This window comes from Eschrichtius robustus, chromosome 1 (assembly GCF_028021215.1).
Source record: "Eschrichtius robustus isolate mEscRob2 chromosome 1, mEscRob2.pri, whole genome shotgun sequence".
NCBI lineage: Eukaryota > Metazoa > Chordata > Mammalia > Artiodactyla > Eschrichtiidae > Eschrichtius > Eschrichtius robustus.
Genome location: NC_090824.1, coordinates 143,588,560 through 143,611,617, shown reverse-complemented (window position 1 = coordinate 143,611,617; position 23,058 = coordinate 143,588,560). Strand labels below are relative to the sequence as shown.

The 23,058-nt window shown below is 55.1% G+C and overlaps 8 non-coding genes across 8 annotated transcripts; all 8 read right to left on the bottom strand.

The window, feature by feature from the left end:
• Positions 1 to 1,273: 1,273 nt before the first annotated feature.
• On the bottom strand, positions 1,274 to 1,367 carry LOC137751579 (small nucleolar RNA SNORD116). Its single transcript, XR_011070873.1, has one exon. It is a non-coding gene; the product is annotated as a small nucleolar RNA SNORD116 (small nucleolar RNA).
• Positions 1,368 to 3,987: 2,620 nt separating this feature from the next.
• Positions 3,988 to 4,080, bottom strand: LOC137777521 (small nucleolar RNA SNORD116). The gene has a single exon (XR_011076546.1). It is a non-coding gene; the product is annotated as a small nucleolar RNA SNORD116 (small nucleolar RNA).
• Positions 4,081 to 6,766: 2,686 nt separating this feature from the next.
• Positions 6,767 to 6,859, bottom strand: LOC137778674 (small nucleolar RNA SNORD116). The gene has a single exon (XR_011076969.1). It is a non-coding gene; the product is annotated as a small nucleolar RNA SNORD116 (small nucleolar RNA).
• Positions 6,860 to 9,493: 2,634 nt separating this feature from the next.
• LOC137777058 (small nucleolar RNA SNORD116) lies at positions 9,494 to 9,586 on the bottom strand. Its single transcript, XR_011076396.1, has one exon. It is a non-coding gene; the product is annotated as a small nucleolar RNA SNORD116 (small nucleolar RNA).
• Positions 9,587 to 12,272: 2,686 nt separating this feature from the next.
• Positions 12,273 to 12,365, bottom strand: LOC137778671 (small nucleolar RNA SNORD116). Its single transcript, XR_011076968.1, has one exon. It is a non-coding gene; the product is annotated as a small nucleolar RNA SNORD116 (small nucleolar RNA).
• A 2,634-nt stretch (positions 12,366 to 14,999) lies between these two features.
• On the bottom strand, positions 15,000 to 15,092 carry LOC137754588 (small nucleolar RNA SNORD116). The gene has a single exon (XR_011071894.1). It is a non-coding gene; the product is annotated as a small nucleolar RNA SNORD116 (small nucleolar RNA).
• Positions 15,093 to 17,778: 2,686 nt separating this feature from the next.
• Positions 17,779 to 17,871, bottom strand: LOC137750483 (small nucleolar RNA SNORD116). The gene has a single exon (XR_011070461.1). It is a non-coding gene; the product is annotated as a small nucleolar RNA SNORD116 (small nucleolar RNA).
• Positions 17,872 to 20,505: 2,634 nt separating this feature from the next.
• On the bottom strand, positions 20,506 to 20,598 carry LOC137754546 (small nucleolar RNA SNORD116). Its single transcript, XR_011071878.1, has one exon. It is a non-coding gene; the product is annotated as a small nucleolar RNA SNORD116 (small nucleolar RNA).
• Positions 20,599 to 23,058: the final 2,460 nt, after the last annotated feature.

Here is a 23,058-nt window from a genome sequence, read left to right as displayed (position 1 = left end):
CCCATGCATCCTGGCAATTCTCCACTGCTACAGCGACACTACTGAGGAACTCACAGTGATCAAATGCACTGTTCCTGAGGACCACAGACAGACTTTCAACGGAAGACCTCTGCCACACGAGGGGACCTGGAAGCTTGAAAGGGCACAGTGCCTATCCACGACAGCACACCTGGCATCGCAAGAGTGCCCCCAAATCTGCCCCACCCACGGACTGCGGCAGATAAACCTCAGGCTGTTCGAAAGGCCTGCATGCCAAACTTGCTAGCGGTGTCTTGCCCCCCCAGCCGAGACATTTTCACTTTGCACATTCCCAAACAAGGGAAGAAAGCAGCCAATAGGGATGTTCCATAACTCACCTACCTCCAAGGAGGACGGCACAGACGCCTCACAATATCAATCTTCTCTACGTCCCACAAGACACCCTTTGGGTGTCATTCCTCCGGCAATGGGATCACAACTCTACACAGGTTACCTACCTCACCTCATGCACTTGAACTGCCAAAGCCACCCCCTCCATAGGCAGCTGATTCCAGCCCATCACGAACATGACACATCCTTGGGAAGCCGAGGCCAGCACCTGCAACCCAATTATGACAGCCTATTCCACGACCTCACAAAGGACATGTCCCCATCATCCCTCACCTTCCTGTCCAGGCCATCAGCGACCACGCAGGTTTAAATGCAGCACTCGATCCTCACCCCACTCCACGATGCCCCACTTGGCACCAACACTGTGCTGGGTGTTAAAGTAGAGGAGCAGACAAGGGCAGCAGTGTGGCCTAATCCATCAGCCCCTTCCGCAGACGCCCAACCCGAGCCCAACCCCGCCCACTTCTCCAGCCTCACTAGGGACTCAAAAACCTCACTGTGCAAAACGCAAGGACAGGGAGGGCCACAGGCCTGGCCGCAGGCTCCAGCAACCAACCAGGGACGCTTGCTCATTTTGGCTTCCAAAATCAACACAAGAAATGGCATGCACGAAGCGTGATCCTCGCCAAAACACACCTATCCAACTGCAAGCACACTGGGCTTAGACCGGAACACACCCCGACTCTTAAGACCAGCAAGAGAGCCTGCCCCCTTGCATTCCTTCAACCGCCTTTCAGCAGGGACCCGGGATAGAAGGATAAGCCAGCTTATGCACAGACACGGTCGACCCTCAGACAGGAGCCCCTCCACTACTGGAGTCCTTGGTGGTGTTTGCGTGCATGTCTGCAGGGGACACTGGCCTTCTCTCCTAACAGTCCCCTACACCCGAGAGAGGAAACGTGCTTAACCTACAGTTTCGATAAGGAGACGATAGAGTGTTCTCACCCATTTTGTTCAGAGTTTCCAAGGAATGCATACAAGGGTGTCATCCTCGATCCAAGCACATGCTGGGATGCTGCAGAACACAACCGAGCAGTGTGCGGGGCTCTGCAGGGGAGCCATGAGCCTGGGGTACCCCAAAAGCCTGGAGAATCCACAGCCCTCAGGCCACTCAACAAGACGAACAATCAAGCCACTCTTGCAGCCATTGGGCCCATCTGAGGAAAACCTAATATCTAATGGCACATCTTGCGGTGGTTGAATACCTACAGTCCTGAGTTATCCGCGACCATGCTAGGGAACATGGCCCCGCCTCACTTTTTCCAGTTCTTCATAGCACCTCCAGTCATCAGAGCACACGAAGATCTTCTTGTTTTTACCGACGGCGAGGCTTGCCCAGCAAATGCACCTGGGAAGTGGACTGGTGTCCTCAGAAGACATGATCCATACAAACATTTACCTGGGCTTGAGCTATGAAACTGCTTCCCAAGGACCTCTATCCCTTACCGAGAACTGACTGCATGTCTGATAGTACGACTGAAGGAAGTTAGGCACATATATTGGCCGGCGTGTGAGAGGCTGTATTTCTGTGTTCACGCGTGTGACTGTGACTGCGCACGCAGAAGCTCTTGTGGGTTTCTCTGTGTACCGCTGACTACGCGTCTTGGTTTCTGTGTGTCCCTGTTGCCCTGTGAAGAGGCGTCCAACTGTAAACGCCATAGTTTATACACAACACCCTGTCTAGACCCACAACTGAAAGGAGAAAGCCCCCTGTCAGCTTCCAGAGGCCGCATGCAAACTTTAACCCCCAGGGGCTGTTGAAATGCTCCACGGGCTCCCGCTCTCCCACAGCCACGCCTTCTGACCAGAGCACAAAGACTGGACGAGACCTGCCTCCCGGCCATGGGTGTGACATCTACGTGCAACTCGAGAACCTGCCAGCTACCAGCACATCTGATGTGCACTTGGGGTCACTCCCAGCACTTTCAGAAGCAAGGGAACTCCCGTGTGTGAGCCGACACCGACCTACAGCATTCTACTGGCAAGATGCAGCCTGAAACCACTCAAGGGGCTAAAGAACATCGAACAAAGTGCAACTTCTTGCCAACTAGGCCTAATCACTTTCCTCTGACCCGTGGGAATGCCCACCACAGGAAGCAGTGGGCTTCAGCAGCCATGAACCATGTTGGAACCCCACAGCGGAAACAAGGCCACCTTCCCGGCCGTGTCTCAGGCAGCTCCCATCCTGCAAGGTTCGCGGCCCTGACCCCTAAGGAACCGCTCAAACGCTCAACAGCCTCGTCCAACGTGCCCTACTCCAGCCAGCAGGGTGACGCGTCCCTACTGGAAGCCACAGACACCTTCCGAACATGGGAACAAGGAACATCAGGGAAGACAGACCGCAAGCCTGTCTGCTTTGAAGATGCTGATCCCAACTGATGCATCCTGGAAATTCTCCACTGCCACAGTGATACCACTGAGGAACTCAGAGTGATCAGAGGCATGGTCCCCGAGGACCACAGACAGACTTGCATTGGAAGACCTCTGCCATGTGAGGGGACTTGGAAGCCTGAAAGGGAAGAGTGGCTGGCCTTGGCAGCGCACCAGGGATGGCAACAGTGCCCCCTTCTCTGCCCCGCCAACGGACTGCTCTGGATAAAGCTCTGGCTATTCGAAAGGCCTGCATGCCACACGGGCCGGCCGCATCATGCCCTCCGGCAGAAACACTATCACTTTGCACATTCCCAAAAGTGGGAAAAGAGCGACCAAAGGGCTTGTTTGCATAACTCAGCTACTCACAGATGCCTCAGCATGTCCGTGTTTTCTATGTCCCGCAAGACACCCGTGGGGAGTCACTCCTCTGGAAACGGGATTGCAACTCTTCACAGGCAACCTACCTCACTGCATCCTCATGAACTGCCAAAGCCATCCCCACCATAGGCAGCTGATGCCAGGCCATCACGAACAAGACACATCCTTGGGAAGCCGAGGCCAGCGCCTGCAACCCAATGATGAGAGCCCATCCCACGACATCACACAGGACCTGTCCTCATCATACCTTACCTTTCTCTCCAGGGCAGTAGCCACTACGCAGGCTTAAATGCAGCACTCGATCCTCACCCCACTCCACGATGATCCACTTAGCGCCAACAGTGTGCTGGCAGCTTCAGGGGCAGCAGCGAAGCCTAATCCATCAGCCCCCTTCCGCCATCACCAAACTCCATCCCACCCCCGCCCACTGCTCCAGCCCCACCGGGCACTCAAAAACCTCACCGCACCAAACACGACAACAGAGAGGGCCACAGGCCTGGCCTGAGGCTCCAAGTTCCAACCAGGGAACATTGCTCATTTTGGCTTCCAAAATCAACCGCCGAAGCGGCATGCACAAAGCGTGATCCTGGTCAAAACACACTTCTCCAAGCTGAAAGCTCACTGGGCCCACACCAGCACACACTCCGACTCTGAAGACTAGCAGGAGAGCCTGCCCCCTTGCATTCCCTCACGGCCTTTTAGCAGGGACCGCGGATTCATAGATGACCCAGCTTATGGGCAGAAACGGTCGACCCTCAGACAGGAGCCCCTCCAATGCTAGAGCCCTTAGTGGTGTTGGCATGCATGTCAGCAGGGGATGTTGGCCCTCACTCCTAACTGTCCCCTACCCCCGAGAGGAAACGTGCTGGACCTCAGTTGCGATAAGGAGACCGTAGAGCTTTCTCACTCATTTGGTTCAGACTTTCCAAGGAATGCATACAAGGGTGTCATCATCGATCCAAGCACATGCTGGGACGCTGCAGAACACAAACGGGCAGGCCGTGGGGCTCAGCAGAGGAGCCATGACCCAGAAGTACTCCAACAGCCTGGGGAATCCACAGTCCTCAGGCCACTCAGCAAAACCATCAATCAATCCACTCTTGCAGCCATTGGACCCATCTGAGGAAAACATAATATCCAATGGCACATCTTAGTATGCTTGAATGCTACTGTCCTGAGTTATCCCCAGCCACGCTCAGCAACGTTCGCCTGCTCCACTTTTTCCAGTTCCCCTTAGCACATCCAGTCATCAGACAACACGAAGGTTTTCTTGTCTTTGCCGACGGCCAGCCTTACCCTGCAACTGCACCTGAGAAGTGGACAGAAATCATGCAGGCTTCTGAATTGCACCACAGTCCTCAGAGAACGATTCTTGTGAAAACTTACCTGCGTGTGAGCCCGGAACCTGCTTCCCAAGTACCACTATCCCTTACCGAAAACGGATTGCGTGTCTCACAGCACGACTGGAGGAAGTTAGGCATGTATGTTGGCCGGTGTGTGAGACGCTGTATGTGTGTATTCACGCGTGTGGGCGTGTGTGACTGTGACTGCGCACGAAGATGCACTCGTGGGTTCCGGTGTGTGCCGCTGAATACGCGTCTTGGTCTCTGGGTGTCCCTGCGGCCCTGTGCAGATGCCTCCAACAGTAAACGCCATAGTTTATACACACCATCCTGGATGGATCCCCAACTGAAAGGAGAAAGACCCCTGTCAGCTTCAAGAGGCCACATGCGAACTTTGACCCCCAGGGACTGTTGAAATAGTCCACAGACTCCCGCTCTCTCACAGCCACGCCTTCTGACCAAAGCACAAAGACTGGACGAGACCTGCCTCCCGGCCGTGGCTGTCACACCTATGTGGACCTGGAGAACCTGCCACCTACCAGCACATCTGATGTGCCCTTGGAGTCACTCCCAGCACTCCCGGAAGCAAGGGAACCTCCCATGGGCTGGCTGACAGCGACCTGCAGTTGCCTACAGGCAAGATGCAGCCCGGCACTTCCCAAGGGGCTAAGGAACTGCGGACCAAGTGCGTCTTCTCACCAACTAGACCAAATCACTTTCCATGACCCCGTGGTAATGTCCACAATGGGAAGTGTTGGGCTTCAGCAACCATGACACAGGTTGGAACACCAGAGCAGAAATTAGGCCATCTCCTCGCCCACGTATCGGCAAGTTTCCAACTGGCAGGGTTGGTGGCCCTGACCACTGAGAAAACGCTCAAACGATACACAGCCTCTTCCTAAGTGTCCTCCTCCTGCATGCAGGGCGACTCGACCCTATTGGAAGCCACAGACATCATGCGAACACGGGGACACTGAACACCAGGGGAGACAGACCGCAAGCCTGTCTGCTTTGATGAGGCCCACACCACCCCATGCATCCTGGCAATTCTCCACTGCTACAGCGACACTACTGAGGAACTCACAGTGATCAAATGCACTGTTCCTGAGGACCACAGACAGACTTTCAACGGAAGACCTCTGCCACACGAGGGGACCTGGAAGCTTGAAAGGGCACAGTGGCTGTCCACGACAGCACACCTGGCATCGCAAGAGTGCCCCCATCTCTGCCCCGCCCACGGACTGCAGCAGATAAACCTCAGGCTGTTCGAAAGGCCTGCATGCCAAACTTCCTAGCGGTGTCTTGCCCACCCAGGAGAGACATTTTCACTTTGCACATTCCCAAACAAGGGAAGAAAGCAGCCAATAGGGATGTTCCATAACTCACCTACCTCCAAGGAGGACGGCACAGACGCCTCACAATATCAATCTTCTCTACGTCCCACAAGACACCCTTTGGGTGTCATTCCTCCGGCAATGGGATCACAACTCTACACAGGTTACCTCCCTCACCTCATGCACTTGAACTGCCAAAGCCACCCCCTCCATAGGCAGCTGATTCCAGCCCATCACGAACATGACACATCCTTGGGAAGCCGAGGCCAGCACCTGCAACCCAATTATGACAGCCTATTCCACGACCTCACAAAGGACATGTCCCCATCATCCCTCACCTTCCTGTCCAGGCCATCAGCGACCACGCAGGTTTAAATGCAGCACTCGATCCTCACCCCACTCCACGATGCCCCACTTGGCACCAACACTGTGCTGGGTGTTAAAGTAGAGGAGCAGACAAGGGCAGCAGTGTGGCCTAATCCATCAGCCCCTTCCGCCGACGCCCAACCCGAGCCCAATCCCGCCCACTTCTGCAGCCTCACTAGGGACTCAAAAACCTCACTGTGCAAAACGCAAGGACAGGGAGGGCCACAGGCCTGGCCTCAGGCTCCAGCAACCAACCAGGGACTCTTGCTTATTTTGGCTTCCAAATTCAACACACGAAATGGCATGCACGAAGCGTGATCCTCGCCAAAACACACCTATCCAACTGCAAGCACACTGGGCTTAGACCGGAACACACCCCGACTCTTAAGACCAGCAAGAGAGCCTGCCCCCTTGCATTCCTTCAACCGCCTTTCAGCAGGGACCCGGGATACAAGGATAAGCCAGCTTATGCACAGACACGGTCGACCCTCAGACAGGAGCCCCTCCACTACTGGAGTCCTTGGTGGTGTTTGCGTGCATGTCTGCAGGGGACACTGGCCTTCTCTCCTAACAGTCCCCTACACCCGAGAGAGGAAACGTGCTGAACCTCAGTGTCGATAAGCAGACGATAGAGTGTTCTCACCCATTTTGTTCAGAGTTTCCAAGGAATGCATACAAGGGTGTCATCCTCGATCCAAGCACATGCTGGGATGCTGCAGAACACAACCGAGCAGTGTGCGGGGCTCTGCAGGGGAGCCATGAGCCTGGGGTACCCCAAAAGCCTGGAGAATCCACAGCCCTCAGGCCACTCAACAAGACGAACAATCAAGCCACTCTTGCAGCCATTGGGCCCATCTGAGGAAAACCTAATATCTAATGGCACATCTTGCGGTGGTTGAATACCTACCATCCTGAGTTATCCGCGACCATGCTAGGGAACATGGCCCCGCCTCACCTTTTCCAGTTCTTCTTAGCACCTCCAGTCATCAGAGCACACGAAGATGTTCTTGTTTTTGCCGACGGCGAGGCTTGCCCAGCAACTGCACCTGGGAAGTAGACTGGTATCCTCAGAGGACATGATCCATACAAACATTTACCTGGGCTTGAGCTCTGAAACTGCTTTCCAAGGACCTCTATCCCTTACCGAGAACTGACTGCATGTCTGATAGTACGACTGCAGGAAGTTAGGCACATACATTGGCCGGCGTGTGAGAGGCTGTATTTCTGTGTTCACGCATGTGACTGTGACTGCGCACGCAGAAGCTCTTGTGGGTTTCTCTGTGTACCGCTGACTACGCGTCTTCGTCTCTGTGTGTCCCTGTTGCCCTGTGAAGAGGCGTCCTACAGTAAACGCCATAGTTTATACACAACACCCTGTCTAGACCCACAACTGAAAGGAGAAAGCCCCCTGTCAGCTTCCAGAGGCCGCATGCAAACTTTAACCCCCAGGGGCTGTTGAAATGCTCCACGGGCTCCCGCTCTCCCACAGCCACGCCTTCTGACCAGAGCACAAAGACTGGACGAGACCTGCCTCCCGGCTGTGGGAGTGACATCTACGTGCAACTCGAGAACCTGCCAGCTACCAGCACATCTGATGTGCACTTGGGGTCACTCCCAGCACTTTCGGAAGCAAGGGAACTCCCGTGTGTGAGCCGACACCGACCTACAGCATTCTACTGGCAAGATGCAGCCTGAAACCACTCAAGGGGCTAAGGAACATCGAACAAAGTGCAACTTCTTGCCAACTAGGCCTAATTACTTTCCTCTGACCCGTGGGAATACCCACCACAGGAAGCAGTGGGCTTCAGCAGCCATGACCCATGTTGGAACCCCACAGCGGAAACTAGGCCACCTTCCCGGCCATGTCTCAGGCAGCTCCCATCCTGCAAGGTTCGCGGCCCTGACCCCTAAGGAACCGCTCAAACGCTCAACAGCCTCGTCCAACGTGCCCTACTCCAGCCAGCAGGGTGACGCGTCCCTACTGGAAGCCACAGACATCTTCCGAACACGGGAAGAAGGAACACCAGGGAAGACAGACCGCAAGCCTGTCTGCTTTGAAGATGCTGATCCCAAATGATGCATCCTGGAAATTCTCCACTGCCACAGTGACACCACTGAGGAACTCAGAGTGATCAAAGGCGTGGTCCCCGAGGACCACAGACAGACTTGCAATGGAAGACCTCTGCCATGTGAGGGGACTTGGAAGCCTGAAAGGGAAGAGTGGCTGGCCTTGGCAGCGCACCAGGGATGGCAACAGTGCCCCCTTCTCTGCCCCGCCAACAGACTGCTCTGGATAAAGCTCTGGCTATTCGAAAGGCCTGCATGCCACACGGACCGGCCGCGTCATGCCCTCCGGCAGAAACACTATCGCTTTGCACATTCCCAAAAGTGGGAAAAGAGCGACCAAAGGCCTTGTTTGCATAACTCACCTACCCCCAAGAAGGCCGGCACAGATGCCTCAGCATGTCCGTCTTCTCTATGTCCCGCAAGACACCCGTGGGGAGTCACTCCTCTGGAAACGGGATTGCAACTCTTCATAGGTAACCTACCTCACTGCATCCTCATGAACTGCCAAATCTATCCCCACCATAGGCAGCTGATGTCAGGCCATCACGAACAAGACACATCCTTGGGAAGCCGAGGCCAGCACCTGCAACCCAATGATGACAGCCCATCCCACGACATCACACAGGACCTGTCCTCATCATACCTTACCTTTCTCTCCAGGGCAGCAGCCACTACGCAGGCTTAAAAGCAGCACTCGATCCTCACCCCACTCCACGATGATCCACTTAGCGCCAACAGTGTGCTGGCAGCTTCAGGGGCAGCAGCGAGGCCTAATCCATCAGCCCCCTTCCGCCATCACCAAACTCCATCCCACCCCCGCCCACTGCTCCAGCCCCACCGGGCACTCAAGAACCTCACCGCACCAAACACGACAACAGAGAGGGCCACAGGCCTGGCCTGAGGCTCCAGGCTCCAACCAGGGAAACTTGCTCATTTTGGCTTCCAAAATCAACCACCGAAGCGGCATGCACAAAGCGTGATCCTGGTCAAAACACACTTCTCCAAGCTGAAAGCTCACTGGGCCCACACCAGCACACACTCCGACTCTGAAGACTAGCAGGAGAGCCTGCCCCCTTGCATTCCCTCACGGCCTTTTAGCAGGGACCGCGGATTCATAGATGGCCCAGCTTATGGGCAGACACGGTCGACCCTCAGACAGGAGCCCCTCCAATGCTAGAGCCCTTAGTGGTGTTGGCATGCATGTCAGCAGGGGATGTTGGCCCTCACTCCTAACTGTCCCCTACCCCCGAGAGTAAACGTGCTGAACCTCAGTTGCGATGAGGAGACCGTACAGCTTTCTCACTCACTTTGTTCAGATTTTCCAAGGAATGCATACAAGGGTGTCATCATCGATCCAAGCACATGCTGGGACGCTGCAGAACACAAACGGGCAGGCCGTGGGGCTCTGCAGAGGAGCCATGACCCAGAAGTACTCCAACAGCCTGGGGAATCCACAGTCCTCAGGCCACTCAGCAAGACCATCAATCAATCCACTCTTGCAGCCATTGGACCCATCTGAGGAAAACCTAATATCCAATGGCACATCTCAGTATGCGTGAATGCTACTGTCCTGAGTTATCCCCAGCCACGCTCAGCAACGTGCGCCTGCTCCACTTTTTCCAGTTCCCCTTAGCACATCCAGTCATCAGACAACACGAAGGTCTTCTTGTCTTTGTCGACGGCCAGCCTTACCCTGCACCTGCACCTGAGAAGTGGACAGAAATCATGCAGGCTTCTGAATTGCACCACAGTCCTCAGAGAACGATTCTTGTGAAAACTTACCTGCGTGTGAGCCCGGAACCTGCTTCCCAAGTACCACTATCCCTTACCGAAAAAGGATTGCGTGTCTCACAGCACGACTGGAGGAAGTTAGGCATGTATGTTCGCCTGTGTGTGAGACGCTGTATGTGTGTATTCACGCGTGTGGGCGTGTGTGACTGTGACTGCGCACGAAGGTGCACTCGTGAGTTCCGGTGTGTGCCGCTGAATACGCGTCTTGGTCTCTGGGTGTCCCTGCGGCCCTCTGCAGACGCCTCCAACAGTAAACGCCATAGTTTATACACACCATCCTGGATGGACCCCCAACTGAAAGGAGAAAGACCCCTGTCAGCTTCAAGAGGCCACATGCGAACTTTGACCCCCAGGGACTGTTGAAATAGCCCACAGACTCCCGCTCTCTCACAGCCACGCCTTCTGACCAAAGCACAAAGACTGGACGAGACCTGCCTCCCGGCCGTGGCTGTCACACCTATGTGGACCTGGAGACCCTGCCACCTACCAGCACATCTGATATGCCCTTGGGGTCACTCCCAGCACTCCCAGAAGCAAGGGAAACTCCCATGGGCGGGCTGACAGCGACCTGCAGTTGCCTACAGGCAAGATGCAGCCCGGCACTTCTCAAGGGGCTAAGGAACTGCGGACCAAGTGCGTCTTCTCACCAACTAGACCAAATCACTTTCCATGACCCCGTGGGAATGTCCACAATGGGAAGTGTTGGGCTTCAGCAACCATGACACAGGTTGGAACACCAGAGCAGAAATTAGGCCACCTCCTCGCCCACGTATCGGCAAGTTTCCAACTGGCAGGGTTGGTGGCACTGACCACTGAGAAAACGCTCAAAAGATACACAGCGTCTTCCTAAGTGCCCTCCTCCTGCATGCAGGGCGACTCGACCCTATTGGAAGCCACAGACATCATGCGAACACGGGGACACTGAACACCAGGGAAGACAGACCGCAAGCCTGTCTGCTTTGATGAGGCCCACACCACCCCATGCATCCTGGCAATTCTCCACTGCTACAGCGACACTACCGAAGAACTCACAGCGATCAAATGCACTGTTCCTGTGGACCACAGAAAGACTTTCAACGGAAGACCTCTGCCACACGAGGGGACCTGGAAGCTTGAAAGGGCACAGTGGCTGTCCACGACAGCACACCTGGCATCGCAAGAGTGCCCCCATCTCTGCCCCGCCCAAGGACTGCTGCATATAAACCTCAGGCTGTTCGAAAGGCCTGCATGCCAAACTTGCTAGCGGTGTCTTGCCCCCCCAGGAGAGATATTTTCACTTTGCACATTCCCAAACAAGGGAAGAAAGCAGCCAATAGGGATGTTCCATAACTCACCTACCTCCAAGGAGAACGGCACAGACGCCTCACAATATCAATCTTCTCTACGTCCCACAAGACAACCTTTGGGTGTCATTCCTCCGGCAATGGGATCACAAATCTACACAGGTTACCTACCTCACCTCATGCACTTGAACTGCCAAAGCCACACCCTCCATAGGCAGCTGATGCCAGGCCATCACGAACATGACACATCCTTGGGAAACCGAGGCCAGCACCTGCAACCCAATTATGACAGCCTATTCCACGACCTCACAAAGGACATGTCCCCATCATCCCTCACCTTCCTATCCAGGCCATCAGCGACCACGCAGGTTTAAATGCAGCACTCGATCCTCACCCCACTCCACGATGCCCCACTTGGCACCAACACTGTGCTGGGTGTTAAAGTAGAGGAGCAGACAAGGGCAGCAGTGTGGCCTAATCCATCAGCCCCTTCCGCCGACGCCCAACCCGAGCCCAACCCCGCCCACTTCTCCAGCCTCACTAGGGACTCAAAAACCTCACTGTGCAAAACGCAAGGACAGGGAGGGCCATAGGTCTGGCCTCAGGCTCCAGCAACCAACCAGGGACGCTTTCTCATTTTGGCTTCCAAAATCAACACACGAAATGGCATGCACGAAGCGTGATCCTCGCCATAACACACCTATCCAACTGCAAGCACACTGGGCTTAGACCGGCACACACCACGACTCTTAAGACCAGCAAGAGAGCCTGCCCCCTTGCATTCCTTCAACCGCCTTTCAGCAGGGACCCGGGATGCACAGATAAGCCAGCTTATGCACAGACACGGTCGACCCTCAGACAGGAGCCTCTCCACTACTGGAGTCCTTGGTGGTGTTTGCGTGCATGTCTGCAGGGGACACTGGCCTTCTCTCCTAACAGTCCCCTACACCCGAGAGAGGAAACGTGCTGAACCTCAGTGTCGATAAGCAGACGATAGAGTGTTCTCACCCATTTTGTTCAGAGTTTCCAAGGAATGCATACAAGGGTGTCATCCTCGATCCAAGCACATGCTGGGATGCTGCAGAACACAACCGAGCAGTGTGCGGGGCTCTGCAGGGGAGCCATGAGCCTGGGGTACCCCAAAAGCCTGGAGAATCCACAGCCCTCAGGCCACTCAACAAGACGAACAATCAAGCCACTCTTGCAGCCATTGGGCCCATCTGAGGAAAACCTAATATCTAATGGCACATCTTGCGGTGGTTGAATACCTACCGTCCTGAGTTATCCGCGACCATGCTCGGGAACATGGCCCCGCCTCACTTTTTCCAGTTCTTCTTAGCACCTCCAGTCATCAGAGCACACGAAGATCTTCTTGTTTTAGCTGACGGCGAGGCTTGCCCAGCAACTGCACCTGGGAAGTAGACTGGTGTCCTCAGAGGACATGATCCATACAAACATTTACCTGGGCTTGAGCTCTGAAACTGCTTTCCAAGGACCTCTATCCCTTACCGAGAACTGACTGCATGTCTGATAGTACGACTGCAGGAAGTTAGGCACATACATTGGCCGGCGTGTGAGAGGCTGTATTTCTGTGTTCACGCGTGTGACTGTGACTGCGCACGCAGAAGCTCTTGTGGGTTTCTCTGTGTACCGCTGACTACGCGTCTTGGTCTCTGTGTGTCCCTGTTGCCCTGTGAAGAGGCGTCCAACAGTAAACGCCATAGTTCATACACAACACCCTGTCTAGACCCACAACTGAAAGGAGAAAGCCCCCTGTCAGCTTCCAGAGGCCGCATGGAAACTTTAACCCCCAGGGGCTGTTGAAATGCTCCACGGGCTCCCGCTCTCCCACAGCCACGCCTTCTGACCAGAGCACAAAGACTGGACGAGACCTGCCTCCCGGCTGTGGGAGTGACATCTACGTGCAACTCGAGAACCTGCCAGCTACCAGCACATCTGATGTGCACTTGGGGTCACTCCCAGCACTTTCGGAAGCAAGGGAACTCCCGTGTGTGAGCCGACACCGACCTACAGCATTCTACTGGCAAGATGCAGCCTGAAACCACTCAAGGGGCTAAAGAACATCGAACAAAGTGCAACTTCTTGCCAACTAGGCCTAATCACTTTCCTCTGACCCGTGGGAATGCCCACCACAGGAAGCAGAGGGCTTCAGCAGCCATGACCCATGTTGGAACCCCACAGCGGAAACTAGGCCACCTTCCCGGCCATGTCTCAGGCAGCTCCCATCCTGCAAGGTTCGCGGCCCTGACCCCTAAGGAACCGCTCAAACGCTCAACAGCCTCGTCCAACGTGCCCTACTCCTGCCAGCAGGGCGACGCGTCCCTATTGGAAGCCACAGACATCTTCCGAACACGGGAACAAGGAACACCAGGGAAGACAGACCGCAAGCCTGTCTGCTTTGAAGATGTTGATCCCACCTGATGCATCCTGGAAATTCTCCACTGCCACAGTGACACCACTGAGGAACTCAGAGTGATCAAAGGCGTGGTCCCCGAGGACCACAGACAGACTTGCAACGGAAGACCTCTGCCATGTGAGGGCACTTGGAAGCCTGAAAGGGAAGAGTGGCTGGCCTTGGCATCGCACCAGGGATGGCAACAGTGCCCCCTTCTCTGCCCCGCCAATGGACTGCTCTGGATAAAGCTCTGGCTATTCGAAAGGCCTGCATGCCACACGGGCCGGCCGCGTCATGCCCTCCGGCAGAAACACTATCGCTTTGCACATTCCCAAAAGTGGGAAAAGAGCGACCAAAGGGCTTGTTTGCATAACTCACCTACCCCCAAGAAGGCCGGCACAGATGCCTCAGCATGTCCGTCTTCTCTATGTCCCGCAAGACACCCGTGGGGAGTCACTCCTCTGGAAACGGGATTGCAACTCTTCACAGGTAACCTACCTCACTGCATCCTCATGAACTGCCAAAGCCATCCACACCATAGGCAGCTGTTGCCAGGCCATCACGAACAAGACACATCCTTGGGAACCCGAGGCCAGCGCCTGCAACCCAATGATGACAGCCCATCCCAAGACATCACACAGGACCTGTCCTCATGATACCTTACCTTTCTCTCCAGGGCAGCAGCCACTACGCAGGCTTAAATGCAGCACTCGATCCTCACCCCACTCCACGATGATCCACTTAGCGCCAACAGTGTGCTGGCAGCTTCAGGGGCAGCAGTGAGGCCTAATCCATCAGCCCCCTTCTGCCATCACCAAACTCCATCCCACCCCCGCCCACTGCTCCAGCCCCACCGGGCATTCAAGAACCTCACCGCACCAAACACGACAACAGAGAGGGCCACAGGCCTGGCCTGAGGCTCCAGGCTCCAACCAGGGAACCTTGCTCATTTTGGCTTCCAAAATCAACCACCGAAGCGGCATGCACAAAGCGTGATCCTGGTCAAAACACACTTCTCCAAGCTGAAAGCCCACAGGGCCCACACCAGCACACACTCCGACTCTGAAGACTAGCAGGAGATCCTGCCCCCTTGCATTCCCTCACGGCCTGTTAGCAGAGACTGCGGATTCATAGATGACCCAGCTTATGGGCAGACGCGGTTGACCCTCAGACAGGAGCCCCTCCAATGCTAGAGCCCTTAGTGGTGTTGGCATGCATGTCAGCAGGGGATGTTGGCCCTCACTCCTAAATGTCCCCTACCCCCGAGAGGAAACGTGCTGAACCTCAGTTGCGATGAGGAGACCGTACAGCTTTCTCACTCATTTTGTTCAGATTTTCCAAGGAATGCATACAAGGGTGTCATCATCGATCCAAGCACATGCTGGGATGCTGCAGAACACAAACGAGCAGGCCGTGGGGCTCTGCAGAGGAGCCATGACCCAGAAGTACTCCAACAGCCTGGGGAATCCACAGTCCTCAGGCCACTCATCAAGACCATAAATCAATCCACTCTTGCAGCCATTGGAACCATCTGAGGAAAACCTAATATCCAATGGCACATCTTAGTATGTGTGAATGCTACTGTCCTGAGTTATCCCCAGCCACGCTCAGCAACGTGCGCCTGCTCCACATTTTCCAGTTCCCCTTAGCACGTCCAGTCATTAGACAACACGAAGGTTTTCTTGTCTTTGCCGACGGCCAGCCTTACCCTGCAACTGCACCTGAGAAGTGGACAGAAATCATGCAGGCTTCTGAATTGCACCACAGTCCTCAGAGAACGATTCTTGTGAAAAATTACCTGCGTGTGACCCCGGAATCTGCTTCCCAAGTACCACTATCCCTTACCGAAAACGGATTGCGTGTCTCACAGCACGACTGGAGGAAGTTAGGCATGTATGTTGGCCGGTGTGTGAGACGCTGTACGTGTGTATTCACGCGTGTGGGCGTGTGTGACTGTGACTGCGCACGAAGATGCACTCGTGGGTTCCGGTGTGTGCCGCTGAATACGCGTCTAGGTCTCTGGTTGTCCCTGTGGCCCTCTGCAGACGCCTCCGACAGTAAACGCCATAGTTTATACACACCATCCTGGATGGACCCCCAACTGAAAGGAGAAAGACCCCTGTCAGCTTCAAGAGGCCACATGCGAACTTTGACCCTCAGGGACTGTTGAAATAGTGCACAGACTCCCGCTCTCTCACAGCCATGCCTTCTGACCAAAGCACAAAGACTGGACGAGACCTGCCTCCCGGCCGTGGCTGTCACACCTATGTGGACCTGGAGAACCTGCCACCTACCAGCACATCTGATGTGCCCTTGGGGTCACTCCCAGCACTCCCGGAAGCAAGGGAACCTCCCATGGGCGGTCTGAGAGCTACCTGCAGTTACCTACAGGCAAGATGCAGCCCGGCACTTCTAAAGGGGCTAAGGAACTGCGGACCAAGTGCGTCTTCACACCAACTAGACCAAATCACTTTCAATGACTCCGTGGGAATGTCCACAATGGGAAGTGTTGGGCTTCAGCAACCATGACACAGGTTGGAACACCAGAGCAGAAATTAGGCCACCTCCTCGCCCACGTATCGGCAAGTTTCCAACTGGCAGGGTTGGTGGCCCTGACCACTGAGAAAACGCTCAAACGATACACAGCCTCTTCCTAAGTGCCCTCCTCCTACATGCAGGGCGACTCGACCCTATTGGAAGCCACAGACATCATGCGAACACGGGGACACTGAACCCCAGGGAAGACAGACCGCAAGCCTGTCTGCTTTGATGAGGCCCACACCACCCCATGCATCCTGGCAATTCTCCACTGCTACAGCGACACTACCGAGGAACTCACAGCGATCAAATGCACTGTTCCTGAGGACCACAGACAGACTTTCAACGGAAGACCTCTGCCACACGAGGGGATCTGGAAGCTTGAAAGGGCACAGTGGCTGTCCACGACAGCACACCTGGCATCGCAAGAGTGCCCCCATTTCTGCCCCGCCCACGGACTGCTGCAGATAAACCTCAGGCTGTTTGAAAGGCCTGCATGCCAAACTGGCTAGCGGTGTCATTCCCCCCAGGGAGAAACATTTTCACTTTGCACATTCCCAAACAAGGGAAGAAAGCAGTCAATAGGGACGTTCCATAACTCACCTACCTCCAAGGAGGACGGCACAGACGCCTCACAATATCAATCTTCTCTACGTCCCACAAGACACCATTTGGGTGTCATTCCTCCGGCAATGGGATCACAAATCTACACAGGTTACCTACCTCACCTCATGCACTTGAACTGCCAAAGCCACCCCCTCCATAGGCAGCTGATGCCAGCCCATCACGAACATGACACATCCTTGGGAAGCCGAGGCCAGCACCTGCAACCCAATTATGACAGCCTATTCCACGACCTCACAAAGGACATGTCCCCATCATCCCTCACCTTCCTGTCCAGGCCATCAGCGACCACGCAGGTTTAAATGCAGCACTCGATCCTCACCCCACTCCACGATGCCCCACTTGGCACCAACACTGTGCTGGGTGTTAAAGTAGAGGAGCAGACAAGGGCAGCAGTGTGGCCTAATCCATCAGCCCCTTCCGCCGACGCCCAACCCGAGCCCAACCCCGCCCAGTTCTCCAGCCTCACTAGGGACTCAAAAACCTCACTGTGCAAAACGCAAGGACAGGGAGGGCCACAGGCCTGTCCGCAGGCTCCAGCAACCAACCAGGGACGCTTGCTCATTTTGGCTTCCAAAATGAACACACGAAACGGCATGCACGAAGCGTGATCCTGGCCAAAACACACCTATCCAACTGCAAGCACACTGGGCCTAGACCGGCACACACCCCGACTCTTAAGACCAGCAAGAGAGCCTGCCCCCTTGCATTCCTTCAACCGCCTTTCAGCAGGGACTCGGGATACACAGATAAGCCAGCTTATGCGCAGACACGGTCGACCCTCAGACAGGAGCCCCTCCTCTACTGGAGTCCTTGTTGGTGTTTGTGTGCATGTCGGCAAGGGACACTGAACTTCATTCCTAACAGTCCCCTATACCCGAGAGATGAAACGTGCTGAACCTCAGTTACGATAAGGAGACGATGGATTATTCTCACCCATTTTGTTCAGAGTTTCCAAGGAATGCATACAAGGGTGTCATCCTCGATCCAAGCACATGCTAGGATGCTGCAGAACACAACCGGGCAGTGTGCGGGGCTCTGCAGGGGAGCCATGAGCCTGGGGTACCGCAAAAGCCTGGAGAATCCACAGCCTTCAGGCCACTCAACAAGACGAACAATCAAGCCACTCTTGCAGCCATTGGGCCCATCTGAGGAAAACCTAATATCTAATGGCACATCTTGCGGTGGTTGAATACCTACAGTCCTGAGTTATCCGCGACCATGCTCGGGAACATGGCCCCGCCTCACTTTTTCCAGTTCTTCTTAGCACCTCCAGTCGTCAGAGCACACGAAGATCTTCTTGTATTTGCCAACGGCGAGGCTTGCCCAGCAACTGCACCTGGGAAGTGGACTTGTTTCCTCAGAGGACATGATCCATACAAACATTTACCTGGGCTTGAGCTCTGAAACTGCTTCCCAAGGACCTCTATCCCTTACCGAGAACTGACTGCATGTCTGATAGTATGACTGCAGGAAGTTAGGCACATAAATTGGCCGGCGTGTGAGAGGCTGTATTTCTGTGTTCACGCGTGTGACTGTGACTGCGCACGCAGTCGCTCTTGTGGGTTTCTCTGTGTACCGCTGACTACGCGTCTTGGTCTCTGTGTGTCCCTGTTGCCCTCTGAAGAGGCGTCAAACAGCAAACGCCATAGTGTATACACAACACAATGTCTAGGCCCACAACTGAAAGGAGAAAGCCCCCTGTCAGCTTCCAGAGGCCGCATGCAAACTTTAACCCCCAGGGGCTGTAGAAATGCTCCACGGGCTCCCTCTCTCCCACAGCCACGCCTTCTGACCAGAGCACAAAGACTGGACGAGACCTGCCTCCCGGCCGTGGGTGTGACATCTACGTGCAACTCGAGAACCTGCCAGCTACCAGCACATCTGATGTGCACTTGGGGTCACTCCCAGCACTTTCGGAAGCAAGGGAACTCCCATGGGTGAGCCGACACCGACCTACAGCATTCTACTGGCAAGAAGCAGCCTGAAACCACTCAAGGGGCTAAAGAACATCGAACAAAGTGCAACTTCTTGCCAACTAGGCCTAATCACTTTCCTTTGACCCGTGGGAATGCCCACCACAGGAAGCAGAGGGCTTCAGCAGCCATGACCCATGTTGGAACCCCACAGCGGAAACTAGGCCACCTTCCCGGCCATGTCTCAGGCAGCTCCCATCCTGCAAGGTTCGCGGCCCTGACCCCTAAGGAACCGCTCAAACGCTCAACAGCCTCGTCCAACGTGCCCTACTCCAGCCAGCAGGGTGACGCGTCCCTACTGGAAGACACAGACATCTTCCGAACACGGGAACAAGGAACACCAGGGAAGACAGACCGCAAGCCTGTCTGCTTTGAAGATGCTGATCCCACCTGATGCATCCTGGAAATTCTCCACTGCCACAGTGACACCACTGAGGAACTCAGAGTGATCAAAGGCGTGGTCCCCGAGGACCACAGACAGACTTGCAGCGGAAGACCTCTGCCATGTGAGGGGACTTGGAAGCCTGAAAGTGAAGAGTGGCTGGCCTTGGCAGCGCACCAGGGATGGCAACAGTGCCCCCTTCTCTGCCCCGCCAACGGACTGCTCTGGATAAAGCTCTGGCTATTCGAAAGGCCTGCATGCCACACGGGCCGGCTGCATCATGCCCTCCGGCAGAAACACTATCGCGTTGCACATTCCCAAAAGTGGGAAAAGAGCGACCAAAGGGCTTGTTTGCATAATTCACCTACCCCCAAGAAGGCCGGCACAGATGCCTCAGCATGTCCGTCTTCTCTATGTCCCGCAAGACACCCGTGGGGAGTCACTCCTCTGTAAACGGGATTGCAAATCTTCACAGGTAACCTACCTCACTGCATCCTCATGAACTGCCAAAGCCATCCCCACCATAGGCAGCTGATGCCAGGCCATCACGAACAAGACACATCCTTGGGAAGCCGAGGCCAGCGCCTGCAACCCAATGATGACAGCCCATCCCACGACATCACACAGGACCTGTCCTCATCATACCTTACCTTTCTCTCCAGGGCAGCAGCCACTACGCAGGCTTAAATGCAGCACTCGATCCTCACCCCACTCCACGATGATCCACTTAGCGCCAACAGTGTGCTGGCAGCTTCAGGGGCAGCAGCGAGGCCTAATCCATCAGCCCCCTTCCGCCATCACCAAACTCCATCCCACCCCCGCCCACTGCTCCAGCCCCACCGGGCACTCAAGAACCTCACCGCAACAAACACGACAACAGAGAGGGCCACAGGCCTGGCCTGAGGCTCCAGGCTCCAACCAGGGAACCTTGCTCATTTTGGCTTCCAAAATCAACCACCGAAGCGGCATGCACAAAGCGTGATCCTGGTCAAAACACACTTCTCCAAGCTGAAAGCTCACTGGGCTCACACCAGCACACACTCCGACTCTGAAGACTAGCAGGAGAGCCTGCCCCCTTGCATTCCCTCACGGCCTTTTAGCAGGGACCGCGGTTTCTTAGATGACCCAGCTTATGGGCAGACGCGGTCGACCCTCAGACAGGAGCCCCTCCATTGCTAGAGCCCTTAGTGGTGTTGGCATGCATGTCAGCAGGGGATGTTGGCCCTCACTCCTAAATGTCCCCTACCCCCGAGATTAAACGTGCTAGACCTCAGTTGCGATGAGGAGACCGTACAGCTTTCTCACTCATTTTGTTCAGATTTTCCAAGGAATGCATACAAGGGTGTCATCATCGATCCAAGCACATGCTGGGAAGCTGCAGAACACAAACGCGCAGGCCGTGGGGCTCTGCAGTGGAGCCATGACACAGAAGTACTCCAACAGCCTGGGGAATCCACAGTCCTCAGGCCACTCAGCAAGGCCATCAATCAATCCACTCTTGCATCCATTGGACCCATCTGAGGAAAACCTAATATCCAATGGCACATCTTAATATGCGTGAATGCTACTGTCCTGAGTTATCCCCAGCCACGCTCAGCAACGTGCGCCTGCTCCACTTTTTCCACTTCCCCTTAGCAAATCCAGTCATCAGACAACACGAAGGTTTTCTTGTCTTTGCCGACGGCCAGCCTTACCCTGCAACTGCATCTGAGAAGTGGACAGAAATCATGCAGGCTTCTGAATTGCACCACAGTCCTCAGAGAACGATTCTTGTGAAAACTTACCTGCGTGTGAGCCCGGAACCTGCTTCCCAAGTACCACTATCCCTTACCGAAAACGGATTGCGTGTCTCACAGCACGACTGGAGGAAGTTAGGCATGTATGTTGGCCGGTGTGTGAGACACTGTATGTGTGTATTCACGCGTGTGGGCGTGTGTGACTGTGACTGCGCACGAAGATGCACTCGTGAGTTCCGGTGTGTGCCGCTGAATACGCGTCTTGGTCTCTGGGTGTCCCTGTGGCTCTCTGCAGACGCCTCCAACAGTAAACGCCATAGTTTATACACACCATCCTGGATGGACCCCCAACTGAAAGGAGAAAGACCCCTGTCAGCTTCAAGAGGCCACATGCGAACTTTGACCCCCAGGGACTGTTGAAATATTCCACAGACTCCCGCTCTCTCACAGCCACGCCTTCTGACCAAAGCACAAAGACTGGACGAGACCTGCCTCCCGGCCGTGGCTGTCACACCTATGTGGACCTGGAGCCCCTGCCACGTACCAGCACATATGATGTGCCCTTGGGGTCACTCCCAGCACTCCCGGAATCAAGGGAACTTCCCATGGGCGGGCTGACAACGACCTGCAGTTGCCTACAGGCAAGATGCAGCCCGGCACTTCTCAAGGGGCTAAGGAACTGCGGACCAAGTGCGTCTTCTCACCAACTAGACCAAATCACTTTTAATGACCCCGTGGGAATGTCCACAATGGGAAGTGTTGGGCTTCAGCAACCATGACACAGGTTGGAACACCAGAGCAGAAATTAGGCCACCTCCTCGCCCACGTATCGGCAAGTTTCCAACTGGCAGGGTTGGTGGCCCTGACCACTGAGAAAACGCTCAAACGATACACAGCCTCTTCCTAAGTGCCCTCCTCCTGCATGCAGGGCGATTCGACCCTATTGGAAGCCACAGACATCATGCGAACATGGGGACACTGAACACCAGGGAAGACAGACCGCAAGCCTGTCTGCTTTAATGAGGTCCTCACCACCCCATGCATCCTGGCAATTCTCCACTGCTACAGCGACACTACCGAGGAACTCACAGCGATCAAACGCACTGTTCCTGAGGACCACAGAAAGACTTTCAACGGAAGACCTCTGCCACACGAGGGGACCTGGAAGCTTGAAAGGGCACAGTGGCTGTCCACGACAGCACACCTGGCATCGCAAGTGTGCCCCCATCTCTGACCCGCCCACGGACTGCGGCAGATAAAGCTCAGGCTGTTCGAAAGGCCTGCATGCCAAACTAGCTGGCGGTGTCATGCCCCCCCGGGAGAGACATTTTCGCTTGGCACATTCCCAAACAAGGTAAGAAAGCAGCCAATAGGGATGTTCCATAACTCACCTACCTCCAAGGAGGACGGCACAGACGCCTCACAATATCAATCTTCTCTAAGTCCCACAAGACACCCTTTGGGTGTCATTCCTCCGGCAATGGGATCACAACTCTACACAGGTTACCTAACTCACCTCATGCACTTGAACTGCCAAAGCCACCCCCTCCATAGGCAGCTGATGCCAGCCCATCACGAACATGACGCTTCCTTGGGAAGCCGAGGCCAGCACCTGCAACCCAATTATGACAGCCTATTCCACGACCTCACAAAGGACATGTCCTCATCATCCCTCACCTTCTTGTCCAGGTCATCAGCGACCATGCAGGTTTAAATGCAGCACTCGATCCTCACCCCATTCCACGATGCCCCACTTGGCACCAACACTGTGCTGGGTGTTAAAGTAGAGGAGCAGACAAGGGCAGCAGTGTGGCCTAATCCATCAGCCCCTTCCGCCGACGCCCAACCCGAGCCCAACCCCGCCCACTTCTCCAGCCTCACTAGGGACTCAAAAACCTCACTGTGCAAAACGCAAGGACAGGGAGGGCCACAGGCCTGGCATCAGGCTCCCGCAACCAACCAGGGACGCTTGCTCATTTTGGCTTCCAAAATGAACACACGAAACGGCATGCACGAAGCGTGATCCTGGCCAAAACACACCTATCCAACTGCAAGCACACTGGGCCTAGACCGGCACACACC